The 15,562-nt window shown below is 36.2% G+C and overlaps 1 protein-coding gene across 3 annotated transcripts in view; it reads right to left on the reverse strand.

Moving 5' to 3' along the window:
• RAPGEF4 (Rap guanine nucleotide exchange factor 4) overlaps nt 1–15,562 on the reverse strand; it is a 141,819-nt gene that overhangs the window by 104,108 nt on the left and 22,149 nt on the right. Inside the window, exon 1 of one of the 3 annotated variants that reach the window (XM_014265054.3) lies at nt 451–629. The exons of the other annotated variants lie outside the window; for them this stretch is intronic. The gene's annotated coding sequence lies outside the window, so the exon portion shown is untranslated. Of the gene's footprint in view, nt 1–450; nt 630–15,562 lie in introns of those variants that run through there. 3 annotated transcript variants of the gene reach the window in all.

A 15,562-nucleotide genomic window follows, 5' to 3' on the forward strand; every position in this document is an offset into this window, starting at 1 on the left:
AAATGCAGGAAAATTACCATCTGCACTAAATTCATGAATAAAAAGGTCCAGATAAATCAGTCTTTATAAGCACTTTTCTTAACAGAAAAAAATTTATAGAAAGCAAAAATTCTCACAGTAAAAATAAATTTTTTTAAGATCATTCTGAAACATAAGATGACAGAAATTATAAAAGGAGATCTCACTATCATCTCATTCAAAACCTTTCTCAATTCCCAGAATATGACTTACAGGATTAAATATTAAAACATCTTCAAAGAAATAACTATGTTGAGACGCACAGCAATAAGCCCATTACTATTCACAGACATAAACAGTATCCAAGTATTATCTGCTTAGTATTAAGCTCCATTGCATTTTCCCTAAATCTATGCAAAATAAAAATATACTCTAGTAAACAACAACAATTGCAACAGAATGAAACAAACAAAAACGGAATCTTAAACTTACATTGATGTGTTATTATAGGTCGTGCACAGCAAGTAGCCCTAAGGATAAATTTTAGGTTTTTTATCCATGCTCCGTTCTTGTTGCTGATGTGACCACTTAGGCACATGGTCAAGTTGCAATCAGCTTCTCTCTCAGTGATGTATGAGAGCTGTGCTGATTTATCTCGTCCTTCTGCAGCAGATTAGCACTAATGTTTCTGCTTCTGTATCCTACCTCTCTTCAGCGCAGACCCTGCATTATCATTGGCAATCCGAATTAAAGAGGCAGTGAACGTAGCACAATTTTTTTTTTTCTGAAATCATTGCAAAGTAGGTAGTCCCACACAAATAGAATCTTTTATCCACTGAGCCTATTTTTTAACACTTTTGGCAAGAACAGTAATCAGAGATGCAGTAGAATGGTTCCAGTAAGTGTGCTATAGTCTCCTAGTGATTTATTCTGTTAAAGGAATATTCTGCTATGCAGAGGGCCCTAGGCAAGAGATGGTTGTAATGCAGCAACATTTCAGCCAAAACCACGGGATCTTCACTTTGTAACACAAAGGTATTGTGCTACACAGTGAAACTCTAGTTTATCCCAAAGAAGTGGACAATGTGAAATTAATTCACACAAACAGGGTTTAGGAGAAAAAAAAGCAAGTTAAGTGCCTTCTACATTAAAGGTACTTAATATATAAATTGATTAAGTTCAAAATTATTTCAGTGCCTTACGGCGTATTCATTCATTACAAAATCTTTCTTTTTGCCTTAGGATTGATATATTTTACACTATGGGATTGGCAAATTCAACTATTAAAAGTATTACAAAGAACATGACTAAATCTTTTTGTTACTATTTTCACTTTGCAGTAAACACCTACTATTTTAGCAGTAAAATACAATTGTTAATTCATTATCTTTTCAATTCAAGACACCATGAGACACAGCTGTTTAAATTTTTATAAGGACTTTGACAAATATTTAGGAAAAAAATGGATGTCTTAGACCATCTTGTCTTGAAAATGTGAACATTCTCACAAGTCTGCTCACTGTCAAAATTACTCACATCACTGCTGTTCCTAGCTGCTACTCTTTCTGATCATAGAAGTATTTCTCCCTGCTTTTAAGAATCAAATGCCATACCTGAATATTAAACAAGAAATGTGTGCTGCTTGAACACAAGCAGTATTTGAACAGCAGAAAAATTCTAGCTATTCATAAAGACCTATTCAATGTCTATTGTCAGTATTCATTTTTAAAAAAACATTATATGGACTGTCTTACCCTAACCAGGAAAGAAAGTGAAACTGAATCAACTCATTACTTTATAAAAAATGCTAAAACAGAAGACTATTTCTGCTCTAATATGGAAGTCTAATGTGGTCACATCCATTTCAAAGTGCTTTCTGGATTACACATATACCTGCCACAGGAGCACACAACCTTGGGGACAGAAGTAACAAAGACCTAAGAACAATCATTAGCAGAGTATTTGTTCAAAGGCAGCTTTAGATCTTGGTGTGGGACTGCATGAGACTACTTCAAGCCTCCCCAGCTTTCCTCCTCTTTTTGTATGTTGTTGATAAGGAATGAAACGCATGACTGAAGAAGAGCATCTAGGAAAAGTGACAATCTCCTGAGGGAAGGTATGTGAAAAAAGAGCTTCAAGGCATACCCAGCACTGAGTGGGCAGACCCTGGCCATTTCATTTGCTGTACTGCAAAAAAGGTACTTAGCCTTTAGCCTGAAATCTTTAATTCTGAAGTACAAACAGCATTGCAGCTTCTACTGCAGATGCACATCGAATCATTCTAAAAAATCAACTCCACTTCAAACATTACCACTTATATTGTGCCCAAACTCCTATCAGAAGTTTGTCTGGAACCTCATCATTCTGATGGTTAGAAAGAAATTTCTGATGTACACTTAAACACTCAAGCTGCTTAGTACCCATCTGATCCTGAGCAGCACCATGCTTTAACAGTTTACACCCTCTGAATGGTAGTCTTGTGTACTTAGAGGCACCAACCAAATTCCAGATCAGCTTTCACACCAACAAGACTAACCCAGACATATAAAACAGACAGTCCATCTCCCTTACCACTGTTGTCCTTCTCTTCACCTCTCCCTGTTTTGAGTTCATGTCTTCTGAACCCTGGAGAGCAGAACAATATACTGTGTTCCACTTGGACTCAACACAAGAGTTCATTTTGGTAGACCAAATAAACTGTGGTTTTAATACATGGTGCAATAACATGTAAGCCTCCTGCTACCTTATCTTCAGCAGCTAAAAGCTATGTATTTATCTATAATGAAATTCTGACATATATCAACATATTGGGGTGTGTTAATATGTATTTTCTCTGCTATACTACATGAGACCATGAAGTTAGGAATTAACACCAACCAGCACTGACATATGTCAAGTGCTTATGGATGTAACATTACTGCTGGCCCCCCTGCCAAACTCCCAATTTTTACTGATACATCATATTGGTTTGATAATGTAACTTCCAGTTCTGTGAAAAAAGTTGATTCCACAACTATTCAGCAAGGAGAGGAAAGAATAGCCATTGTATCACTGTTTGCCACTAAAAAGCATCATCTGCTCTTTCCAGGCTCCAGTGGTTTCCTTAAGTGTTACACACAAGCTATGCAAACAACACACTAATACTCCAAACATGCAAATGGATTATATGTATTTCTACAGGAAATTACTCAAGGCAATTGAGAGTGTAAAGCCAAACAAATTATCATCTATAATTGAAAACATGCTAGTAACTTTTAATTAAACATCACTCCTCTACTGAAAAAAAACCACACTAGAACTCTACTAAAAGGAAAGATAGCTAATAAGGAGGGGGAAGTGGAGGGGAAGGAATGAACAAAACACTGTTTTGTGAAGAGGCTGTTGTTCACAAAAAAATTTGCAAAGCAGACTTTTAAATGCATTTCTAACTTATTACAGATTCAAACCCCACATCAATTTCAAGCAAGGCAGGCAAATACAAAGTACCCCTCCATCTCCCTGTAGCAACTACTTGCTGACTAGTTTCACAGATTGTTTTTTGTGAGTTTTCATTCCCACATTAAAAAGCAGAAACTTCATACTAGTAGTATTAATTATTTTGTTACGTAAGAAGGGAAAATACAACTCATGGTCTCCTCCAGGATACCACAACCACTTATTATATTTTATTCAATACAAATTAACTCAATTCTTGTCCAAAGACTTTGTCCAGTTAATGGATACCAGGAAAGGAAATTCACCTACCATTTTGAAATGGTACTCAGATTAACAGTATGGATACCTACGTAAAATCAATGTCATAGAGAACTCTTGTGTTAGGAAACTATGTATTCCTACTGTTGCTGGGGCTGGAAGCAACAGCAGTACTTCCTTTGCCCCACATTTTCCCATACCTTTAGTGTGCAAAGTTGACAAGAATCCACTCAAGTATCAATACTTAATGGGCTGATTGATAGCATATATCAGTCCTGAAGTTGAATATTCAGAAAGTTTAAAAGGCAGAAAAATCCACCTTCTCTTGTTAAAACAGGAAAAGTCTGTCTCTTAGAATAAAATTACACCAAGTGTCTTTTGTATATGAGGACAGATGCAGATAACACCCTCTATAAGGCAACTCCAAGTGGCAGATGTATGTAAATACATCAGAAAGAAACAAAATTGAAAGTTTTGATGTGAATTTCTATTATAATCCCAAAGCATATAGTCTTTCAGCCATACCACAGCAACAGCATAAGTAAATGCCCCAGATATTACAGGCTCAGACTGAAGTGTAGCTCTTCCTTGATAACACATTATGTAAAATGGGTACAGGAATTAACTCTGCTGCTGCATCAGTGTATTCAGACATATCTGCTTAATTGCCTACACTTCTACTACATTTCACTCCTTTAGCTCTGCAGAGCAAATGTGCTAAGAAATACTAAGTGATGGCATAGCTGTCACCACCTTTAACAGTGCAAGAATTATTTCCTTACTTCTTCATGATTGCTGGTTATCTAGTAAGATCAAAATGCCACAGATTAACCTAAGGAGAAACACCCAATAAACCCTTAAGCAGAGCTCAACAAAGCTTTCATTAAATGCTAGCAGGAACAGAAGTGACAAATGCAGAAAGAGAAATCGTATTAATAAATCTGTGGAAGGGATAGATACCAGAATACTGAGAAATGACAGCAGAAAGAAAAAAGGCATTTGAAAAATGTTTCATGCTTCCAGAGAGGATATAGGCTTGAAGGGTATTGGCAGAAAGGAAGAAAAAAGAAAATAAGTCTGTACTGAGCTTTTAATCTTTTCTTAATTGTGCTGAGAGTCTCCAGCATTATCCCCAGAGAGAATTAAGTATAAAAGACTACGTTACTCAAACAAGTTCCTTTATAACAAGTCCTTTCAGAACAGCATGACTTCTTTGAAGGACTCAGTTTCTGAAAGATCAGGTCACACAAAAATCATATTGTAATGAGTATTTTTATTATACTAAAACAAAATTGTACCTGATTCCACTAACCTGCACTCAGGAATATGTGGATAGGGTTCTGTGGGAATAAACAGAATAGAGTTTGTTTGTCTATTTTGGTTAATACTTCAAGAAAAGGATTTGCACTGGTAATCAAAAAAGATATTTTTCAAAAGTCAGGAGAGTGGTGGTATGCAAAAATATAATAGAAACTACTTGGGAAATGGCCAGAGGTTAAAATGTCATCAGATTGAACTATATCAGTTCAGTACTAGATACAGGATAGCAAGGTTTCACTTTAAATGCTTATTATTTATCACCCTCAAACAGCTGTTATATAAGCCTGGCTTAAAGCTATGTACAGCATCTAGAAAGAAAACAGTATTTTATCAATGTAACTTGAAATTAACAGAAGTAAAGTTCATTCAGAAGATTTAATGTGTAAACTTTTAATTGTGAGTTTCAGCTTTCTTTCAACTTCTTCACTTGTGATTTAACTGAGAAGGCATTTTAAGCAGAGTTCAGAGCAAATGCACACTAATGGTCGTATGTAATCAGGCATGGGATAAAGGATAAAGAAACCAAGCCTTAAGCACTACACCAGACTGATGGTATGAATCCACATATTCTGCTAAACCACTGATTTCAACAATAGCCTGTAATAGAAATACTAGATGAAAACACAAATTTTGTGAACATCTAATTCATGAGATAGTTCAAAACTACATGGAACACATGCCTTAAAAGGCACCACATCTTGTGTGATGTTCTTCAATATTTGTGGCGTAAACAACTATTCACCAAACAAAAAATATTTATCCATAAGTAGACTTGCTTCCATAATTCCCCCTGAGATTTAAACATTTCTGAAGATCAGGAGGCCCTTTCACATTCCTGGTGAACAGATTTCTAGGAACTTTTTGGCTCACTGAATGAATGGAATTTGAGCAATACCCACTAACCATGAGAACTGTAACTGCTGGAGTTTTACTGCTCAGATTGAAATGAGGATTGATTCAAGAGCAAGCACATGGACTATTTGGGGTTTTTTTAAATCTCTTTCTTTTCTTGATATCTGGGACTGGCCATAATCAGCAAAGACGACAGGCTGAGCCCTGTAATTCTTATTCTCTGCCAGAGGAGAGATACTCCATATTTAGGTCTTCGTTTTCTATATCTTCCTTTTTAAGCGTACCTGAGGGATGCTGAGAGTTCACAAGGCTTTGATATGACTTCCCTCAGTACTGGGCTGACCATTGTGTTAAGCCCCCCCGAAGTACTTAGGCACAAAATCATTTGAGGGATTCCAGCCTCTTGCTCTCACATTGTATCAGCTGTATCAGGGGGTAGAAACTGCTACAGAAGGGATAAGGCTAAAGAGAATTGAACACTACCCCCATCAGCCCATGCTGCATATTATACAAGGAGAAAAAAGTAATTAGTAATTACCTGGGTTGAAATCTCACAATGCTCATTGATTTCAATATGGTAGTATTTCACCATGGATGAAAAGCAGGGAGGAACCAGGCTAAGGTTTCTAATAATCACTGAATTCTGATTATGACCAGGAAAAGGTATTTATGAGCACTGTACTATCTAATGCAAGCAAAGAGCACTCTTCTTTTGAACCCATTTATTAATCCATATGCCTAAACTATTCATAATGTCTGGGGTTTAGCTTCTTTTAAGTTGCAGAATACCCATTCAAGGGAGTACTCACTAAAAATAGAAGAATTTACATTCCACTGAATAGGACCTGTATGTTTCATTAGTCTTGCTACATGAAAGTGAACATTTTTTAAATATTTTGTAAAAATATTTTATAACTACACCACACTGTGGGAATAAAAAGGAATAATACATACTATGATACAACAGCCTTGCTTTCAGCTTGTGCTAATCTGTTTTAAGATCATCCACTACCACAAAACTCCTTGTCAAAGATCGCTAAATTTTTTTTAATGCTGCCAGGTTTCAGCTAATGGATTTTTAAAATGTAGATATTAAAACATATCCATTGATCCAAGAAATGGTATCAGATAATTTGCCTCACCCATAATATAGTACAAAGCAGAAAGCAGCCATTGAAATGCAGAATGCAAGCACACACTCTGTTTAGCAATGCCTTGGAGGAACCCATCACTTGTATCTATTGCCATAAAGCAACAAAAATCTCAAGCTTCTAAGGGCTTGCAATTTCTCTCAATAACCTGCAAACTAAGAGTAATAACAGATAAACCTCTATTGTAAGAAAGAAAAAGTACAATTCATCTGAAAAGAGACAAAGGACATAGATGATAACACCAATCAGAAGATCAGAAAGGGTCCATCTCTGAAATAACCCATTGAAATACAAGAGCACACTGAAGGGATGGTCTGTGTTAAATCCAGAGGCTGAGAAGTGCAAGCAAAGCCCTATGCAGCTGATCACTTTGGTATGCACTTCAAGGCTGGAAAGGGAAACTGCCAACCACAAACAGCTAAAACCAAAGCTCCAGGCAATCTGACACACAAGTTTGACACGGCAAATCTAAATTTGAGTTGTAGCATCTACATACACAATACATATTAGATACAGAGCAGATTATATATGCACACATATCTGAAAAAACATAATTCTGTTAGGCTTTTTTTTCTCTCTGTGACAGAGGAGAATGAAACATATTTGATAGTAAAAAGTATGTCTGGGAAAAAAGCCAGAATCAATTTTATAAGCTTCAAATGTTATGATTCTTCTGAAAGACATTTTTACTTAATAAAAATGAACTAATGAAAGACCAGAAGTTTGTTTCCTGAAGTATTATTCATAGCCTCCCAGTTGTGAGTTGTGTTTTGCAATATATGTTTTTGCCATTTAGCGCATCATGCTTAGAGATACCACATTTAATAATACAATCTGCTGAGGATGAAAAACATTTTCTTTGCTAATAAAAAAGCTGGTTATAGAAAGTGCAAGTTTGGCAGTAAAGCTTCCAAGAAAAATTGCAGCCTGAAAAACACCTGCAGACTTTAAGTGTATACATTTCAGTTTGTCAGATGTTTTTCTGTAATTTAAATATTTTAAGAATCAATCAAAATACTTTCTTTTCTTGGCAATCAGATGAATTAACTTTACATCTAACCATGATAAAATATGGGAAAACCAATAAAGGCATTACTTAACAGGGAGACTGACATGCTTTCTGGATGTTTCAATTCTTTTTTATCCAAGAAACAACCTCAAATAAGTCAAACTTTCTGCAACATTATTTAAGACCTTTTGAAGTGCTAATGACCATATAAGCATTTATATGGAATGAAGATAGGAATGACAACATATTTTTGCACAGTGTCTGGTATAACAGGATTCAACAAGGGGTTCAAACAGATGGTCATTATTACAGTGATACAGAACAGCACTTGCAGAAATGGCATGGTAGGATGGCTCAAGAGAAGCCAGACCTGCACAGTCCTATTCCACTTCTGCACGGTGATCAGGGACAGAGTCACAAAATGCTGCCTTTGAAATACATTCAGAATAAATCGGGAGACTGAAATACAAATCAGTTGTAGGGATGACACACAAGAACATGCACCAGGAAAGTTTGCTGCAGAGAGACATGAAGAAGGATCAAGACCTTTCCAACCAGCACGTTATTTTCCAATATTTTCAGTTGCTTAAGAGGTGTCTGAAGCACCAGTGACTGTCACCTTAAACCAAGAATAACAACAAAAAAAGAGACACTCTGAGTTAAAACTAAGTAGGTCTTCTCCAAGAATTCTGCCTCATGGACAATATTGAATATTATAATAAAAACACAGTAAATAATCTGAAACAGAGCAGACAATTACCAGTTATGAATTTTTCAGTCACAATGTCATTATTTAGCAAAGGACTTATCACAGCAAGACTCTCCCAAAACGCTTTTACACTTTCATCAGTACATATCACGCCAAGGGAAATGCTGCATTACTGAAGTGAAAAATCTTGTTCCTAGAAAAGCTTTTCCATTGCCAATGGCCAGGAAGGTTATCTTAGGATACAGACTGTCATAAATACTGTTCACAAAATCTGCATCTATTCTTAAAATATGAAGTGTTTAATATAACCAAACAAAAGCAGCAGTCATCATGGTGCTATGCTGACAAACATGGCTGGCTCTGATGTATGTTTGGCTCCTGAGGGTTAAATGCTGTTTCATGCTCATTAAAATCTGCTCTACCAGAGAGAGCATCACTCATTAAAATTAGAAATATCTGAAAAAGCAAAACAAAAGGATGAAAACTAAAACCATATTATGAAGATGATCAAAACCAGTGTAACTGCAGTACTAAAGGCCAGAATCTGCTCCCATGTAGCTCCTAATGTAATAAATCAGTTCCGTTGTATTCATTTGAAATATGTTCAATTCATACCAGCAAAATTGGGAGCACTATCTGGCACTTTTTCTTGGTATAATAACAATTCTGGAATCTTTCCCTGCTACTCACTTGCATGCTTTCTCAGTATTAACACAATGTATGAAGGTGGGATGTTAGCTATTTTCACAGATTTGCTCACATCTAGCCAATTCTGTGTTTACTGTCATATTCTAAAACTGGGCACAGGGATTTTTTTTATATTCTTCCTCCTTCCATGTGTTCCTATAGGAAAAAAAATCTTGCCTACCATCACTTCATTTTTCAGTGTCTCTCACACTAGCTCTGTGTCTTTGCATAAAAATTTGTATTTGTTATCAGCTGAGATTAGCAGAAAACATAAGGCAACAGATTCCACACACTTGGGTCCTTCTGATGCCTTAAGATTTAGCTTTTATATTTTTCAGATCAGTACTGCTTTAGTATATAACTCTAAAACTCCACAGACTCTCAGCTACTGTTCTCCCATTTTATTCAGACAAACCAATTTCTCTCTAGACCTGAAATTCAAGGACACCTCACTTTCTCAGGCACCAAAAAATGTAAACAACAGTGAAGTAGGGGGCAAACTGGGGGAATGTGACTCCATTACCTGAAGCTGTAACTGGATAATTAACTTCTGATATGCAAATAGACCAAATTTATACCCATCCAAAAAACCCGTGATAGTCGTCCATCTTGGCTGTAGTCTCTGCGAGCCTTCTGCACTGCCCAAGGTGCAGCCTTTGAAGGCCTTTCAATAAATACCTACCTTTAACTCTGCCTAGCCTCTGTGCTAGGTAGCCTCTCCAGGCATCACTTCCACAACTCTCTTCTGTCCTGTATTCTGTATCTGACAACATGGAATAATTCTTCCTTATTCTGACAAGATGACTATTTGGGAGGTTGGTGAACACAGTGTTCTGGTTACATTGAAAATGCAGGCTACCACAATTTGACCACTTTCACGTTTCTCAAATAAAATCCCATTAGAGAGACAAATCATCAAGGAATCATTTGAGCAGTCAATGGAGAGAGTGACATGAAGCGGGTAAAGACAGCTGAGTGTTCCATGACCACCTTTTTATACTTTTGTGTGTCTCCAAGCACTTCACTATTTTAAATCACATGATCACCCATCCTGCAAAGCTAAATATTCTGTATTTTATTAACTGTAGTTTTATATCTCTACTATGTTTGCCTATGGGAAATCAGTAAATCAGGGCAGAGACTTCTGCAATTGATTACTGGGCAATAAACGGGCAGAGTGGTACATCATAAATCAAGGTGATAGTTTAGGGGCTGGACATTAATCTGATTTTTTCTTTGATTCCCCCCTTCCAATATTTCATTTCTCAGATCAAATTTAATCTCTCACTCAAATGAACTGGAAAGAATTTCTGGTTTGGAGTACTCATTGGTGAAAAGGTATATTAGAAAGTACTGACATTTACGTGAGATTCCTAACACGCCTTAAACACACTGAAGTGTTCAGGAGCCTGCCAGAGAAAGAACATTCTCATTGAACAATGCAACATTTCCAACAGCTTAAGGCAAGGAAAAGGCCACCTCTCTGAAATGCTGCCTACTGCATTACACCAGGTTACATGCAGTAACCTCCTTTGACAAACAATGCACTTTCAATATGACCAAATGGAAAAAAAATTACATCCTTCCATATTTGTTTTCAGTAATGTATTTTTACATGCCTTCATAATTCCTACTACTATAATTCCAGGACATAAAATGAGGCATAAAATGATTTTATACATTGGTATGAGAGGTGTAATTAGATATACCTAAAAGTGACAAACTGATATTCCATACAAATATACAGAGAGCTGTGGTCCCAATTCTGATGAACTCAAGCATTATTCAGAAACCCCACAGAACAGTGCTATAGCATCCCCTTTCATACATGTGCTTCCTACATGGCATTCCAATGAAATGGCATGTAAAACTTCTGTTCTGACAGACCTGGTTTTAAACTAGCTCATAAACCTAGTGCTCACAGTGCTCAGAAAACAAAGGGGGTAAGATAGCTGCTTCTCCCAAAGCTATCATTACAGAGCAGTTCAGTCTGCTGAGGGCTACTGAATTGACAGCAGATGGGCAAAAGCAAGAAGCAAATGTCACTACAGTTTATCAGTTTACAAGAAGTGTAAGTGCTGCTGAATAGGAATTTAAAAAAAAAATTATTCTGACCTTATTGACCTTATGGGGGCCAAGTCTCCCTCTCTCCAAAGTCACTCCATGCTGAAGTAATAGCTGTTCTTCATTACTCAAGTGTTTCTCAAGGCATGTTCAGTAACTTCTAACACAGTCCACACAAAAGGAAATCGGTTATTTGTATGTTATCCAAGGAAGGCTGAGTAATACACCACAGTAGGAAAGACCTCCAAAAATAAGTCACCTCTCAGCAGATTCACTCCCTTCCTGTCTGGGTTTGAATCAGTTTGCAACTGCATGAAAAGACAAAGCTCAAGGATGAATTACGGAGAACTGTAATGATCACACTGCTCAAATGCACTCATTTCCCTCCAACTCTGTTTAAAAGAATCCAGTTATTAGGGGTGGAGCAAGGTAGTGCTCAACAGGATGTGCGTGACCAGAGCTCCCCATGCGTAGCCTTCTATTTTCATGTCTATTTTTGGATGTATTTTCCTTTGTGCTTTGAAGCTGTTTTTTGGGCAAGAGCACCACAATCACTTATACATGCTGAGGAAGGAAAGCAAGCCCTCATCAACACAAACAGTATTTTTTTCCTACAGATCCATAGAGTATCTTGGAAGTCTACAGTGTTGTAACAGTAACGAGTTACTTCTTTCACGTTTGTTAGTGCTCTTCAGACACCAAAGCCAAGGACATTCGGTGCACAAAGGAACAATCACCAGCGATTCCCATAACCTAGTAGCTCTTTATCAGGAAACAGTGTTCAGCTGTGTGAGAATTCAGTGTGAGATTTCATCATCTTTAATCCACTGTAACAGCGTTGATAGACAACGAGTCTCCAAGGATGAGTAAGCAGCAAAGATCAACAGATGTTCCCCAACAGGATGCTACTTTAACAGACACAGTCAGTAGAGAAAAGACTGGCTCATTTTAACTGGTAATTGTTGTTATCAGGACAATGTCATTTGTTTTGACCAGCATCCCCTGACTGATAGAAATGAAGGTCACAGAAAATCTTTCTGCACTTAAAGGGCTGACTTTAAGTGCTGCAGGTATTACAGAAGGCACCTTACTGTATTTTTTATAAAGAATATCCTATCTTTTACTTAAAGAATACTTAAATTTAAAAAGCTGGCAGACTAATTAAAAAAAAGTCAGTTTAGTAGTAGCTATCCCTTTTTCTTTCAGGTATAGACCCAACTACATCAGTACTCATAGAAATTAATACCTTTGCTGTATATTGTGCATTAAGTACATCAGTAAAACATATCTAATCTGGGAATCATTATACCAATACCATTGCTGCTTAGAGCAATACAGCTAATACAGGATAAGTTACTTTTCAATTTAAACAAAACTCAGAGAAGTCTGCAAATTCACAATATGAAGTTTCAGAGATACTGAAAATTCTTTCTAAACTTAGAAATAATTAAAATAAATAAACTTTCTAAATCTAGTTTCAGGATGTACACTAAAAGTTTCATAAGCAGCATAATAGATATGTAATTGTCTTTCAAAGAACTGCATTGATATAAAAATATTTGTTGCAAATGTGAACTTCATCAGTAGGCTTCAGTATTAACAAATTTTTAGTGTTAAGAAGGACATTTCATAGCTTTTACTCCTAGCACTTCAGATTAGTTGTACAGAAAATTAAAGCCAATACTGAATCTACTTCTGTTGTTTCATTTTCCAAGATTACCTTCACAATCTAAAAACAAGAAACAATACTTAAAATTGCAGTATTGGATTTTCTTTACTCTGAAGGAATAACTCTTATTTGGTTAACAGAGTTTTGTTTTGTTATTTCTCTCAAAAGAAGGAAATAAATTTCCCCAAAAATTAGTTTCTCGGGGAAAACCAAACAAATTAAAAATAACATATATTGTACTTTTACACTTCTATTATTAATCATTAAAATTCTACACACATAAAATCAGTAACCATTTTAAGAATACTAACCCTACAATTTATTTAGGCTGTTCTTATACTACTGTTCTTTATACTGTTCTTATACATTATTTTGGCAATATTTTACTTTTTTTTTTCCTGGATAAACTACTTCTTTCATTAATTAAATTCTCATTATGTGGACAGTTGAAATTTGCCCACAGTAGATTTTAACTTTTACAGTATCTGGACTGTAATGAACCGACAATATTGCCTTTCCCCATTTTTCCATGGTACCATATGTATTAAATATCTGTGATCCACTCTTGACTTTGTGTGGGTTTTCACTAAACACAATTCAAAACAGAATGACATGTAACAATAACAGTTTCCTCATACAGACTTTGTCACAGCAAAGATATATGAACCTTAGGATAAGGCAGAAAGAACAATGCAGCATCAAAAACATGGAAAGTCTCCCTTTAGAAAAGTATTTACCTTTCTTCAGGTAACAACAATATTAATAATAATATAGTACTGGTGCTACTGTTGGGAAAATTTTCTTAAATAATTTTCTATCGACTTTAAACATTGTCTCTTTATCACATGCTAGCTGCAGTTTATGCAGACTCTGGGATTAGCAGGTTGCAAGGAAATAAATATTACCTTGACAAAAGGAACAACTTTATTATATCTGAGACCAACCAGCAAAATTGTATTTCACTGAACAATTTTCCACTCACTGAGAGCACAGGGATAGCCTCCTTGAAAGAATACACAACAAAATATATTAAGTTCACTGTAAAATGGCACAAAAGGCAAAGAAGCACCACAATCCAAACTGTGGTCTCTGACTGACACCTGCAGCATTTGTGATGTGTTCTACAGCTCAATTTCATAAAGGCTGCAACACACAAGGTGTATACTAAAGCTGCCTGTGATCACTCCAGTACTTCTAACTCATATCATCTTCCACAAAAGCATCTATCACCAAAAAAATCAGCAAATTCATCAAAAGTGCTAGAAATTAAACTGTATTATAGTGATTAAAGAGCAAATTATGTTGAAATTATTTTAAAAACAACTTTAAATATAAAATTAAAAAAATTTTAGAAGGGAACCTCCACGTCTCCAATAATCCTGGTAAGAGAACAACAATCTCTGAAAGCTTAGCAGGAAATTCATATGCATGGGAGAAATGACTGTGCTTACACCAATTAAAAGTGAATTTTTACAAAAATGTTACCAGAGAAAGCTGAAATTGGATTTATTCCACCCATCATTATCTTGTAAAGCACTATCCACATTATCAAATTTCTGACTACTGACAAATGCTGCATATGTTAAAACAGATGAGACCACTGGCATATTTCATCTTTTCATGCCAAGGCCTAAAACTACAATGCAGCTGCTGTAGCAAAAAAAAAACCCTGTGAACTGCAAAAAAATATTGCCTTGTCAGATTCTTCAAATTAACTGCAAAACTTCAGTAACTGTAGAAATTGCCAAAACATTTTAATTTCATTGTAGAACCTGCCAAAAAACAGTACAAATCCTGGCTATGCAATTCAAAGAACAATTATCTGATACTGTCAGGGCATTCAGTGGCAAGCATGTTTCACTCACACAGTGGTCTTTCATGCCTTGGCAATGCTGCATCATTAACTGTGCTCAAGGTAACATATTGTCAGGCAGGTGATCAAAGTGCCATTTCCTCCATCAATGTAGATAGTTGGGGATCTGACTTTTTTTCTGATACTGACTTCAGAACTGCTTCAGGACAATTATTTGCAGTGTAATACTACTCTTTCATAGGAAAACAAAGAAAAAAATTCCATCCATCCACAGTTAGAAGCTGAACTAAAATGTTAAAACCAGCACCTATTTCTTCAATATAATTCGTGTCCCTAGACCTGCAGCTTTAGGACACTGTCACACCATCTGGCAGCTCTGCACAACACCTACACTTGTACAGTCACCATTTCAAACAAGCTGGAAGTACAAATTGGCAATGGTGTAGGCCAGGCCGACAGGATGCCTTCCAGTTCCCACAACAATTTTCAAACCAAAAGTAGTGCTTGCAAAAATGCAAACAGATTCAAGTTCAGTAACTTTCTGCGGCAATATGTTAATGAAGTCTTCTCTGCATGGATACCAAAGTAGACAGACTACAGAATGAAGAACCTCAGTGGTATGTTTTCCACAAAGGAA

The sequence above is a fragment of the Zonotrichia albicollis genome, chromosome 10 (genome assembly GCF_047830755.1).
Source record: "Zonotrichia albicollis isolate bZonAlb1 chromosome 10, bZonAlb1.hap1, whole genome shotgun sequence".
Classification (NCBI taxonomy): domain Eukaryota; kingdom Metazoa; phylum Chordata; class Aves; order Passeriformes; family Passerellidae; genus Zonotrichia; species Zonotrichia albicollis.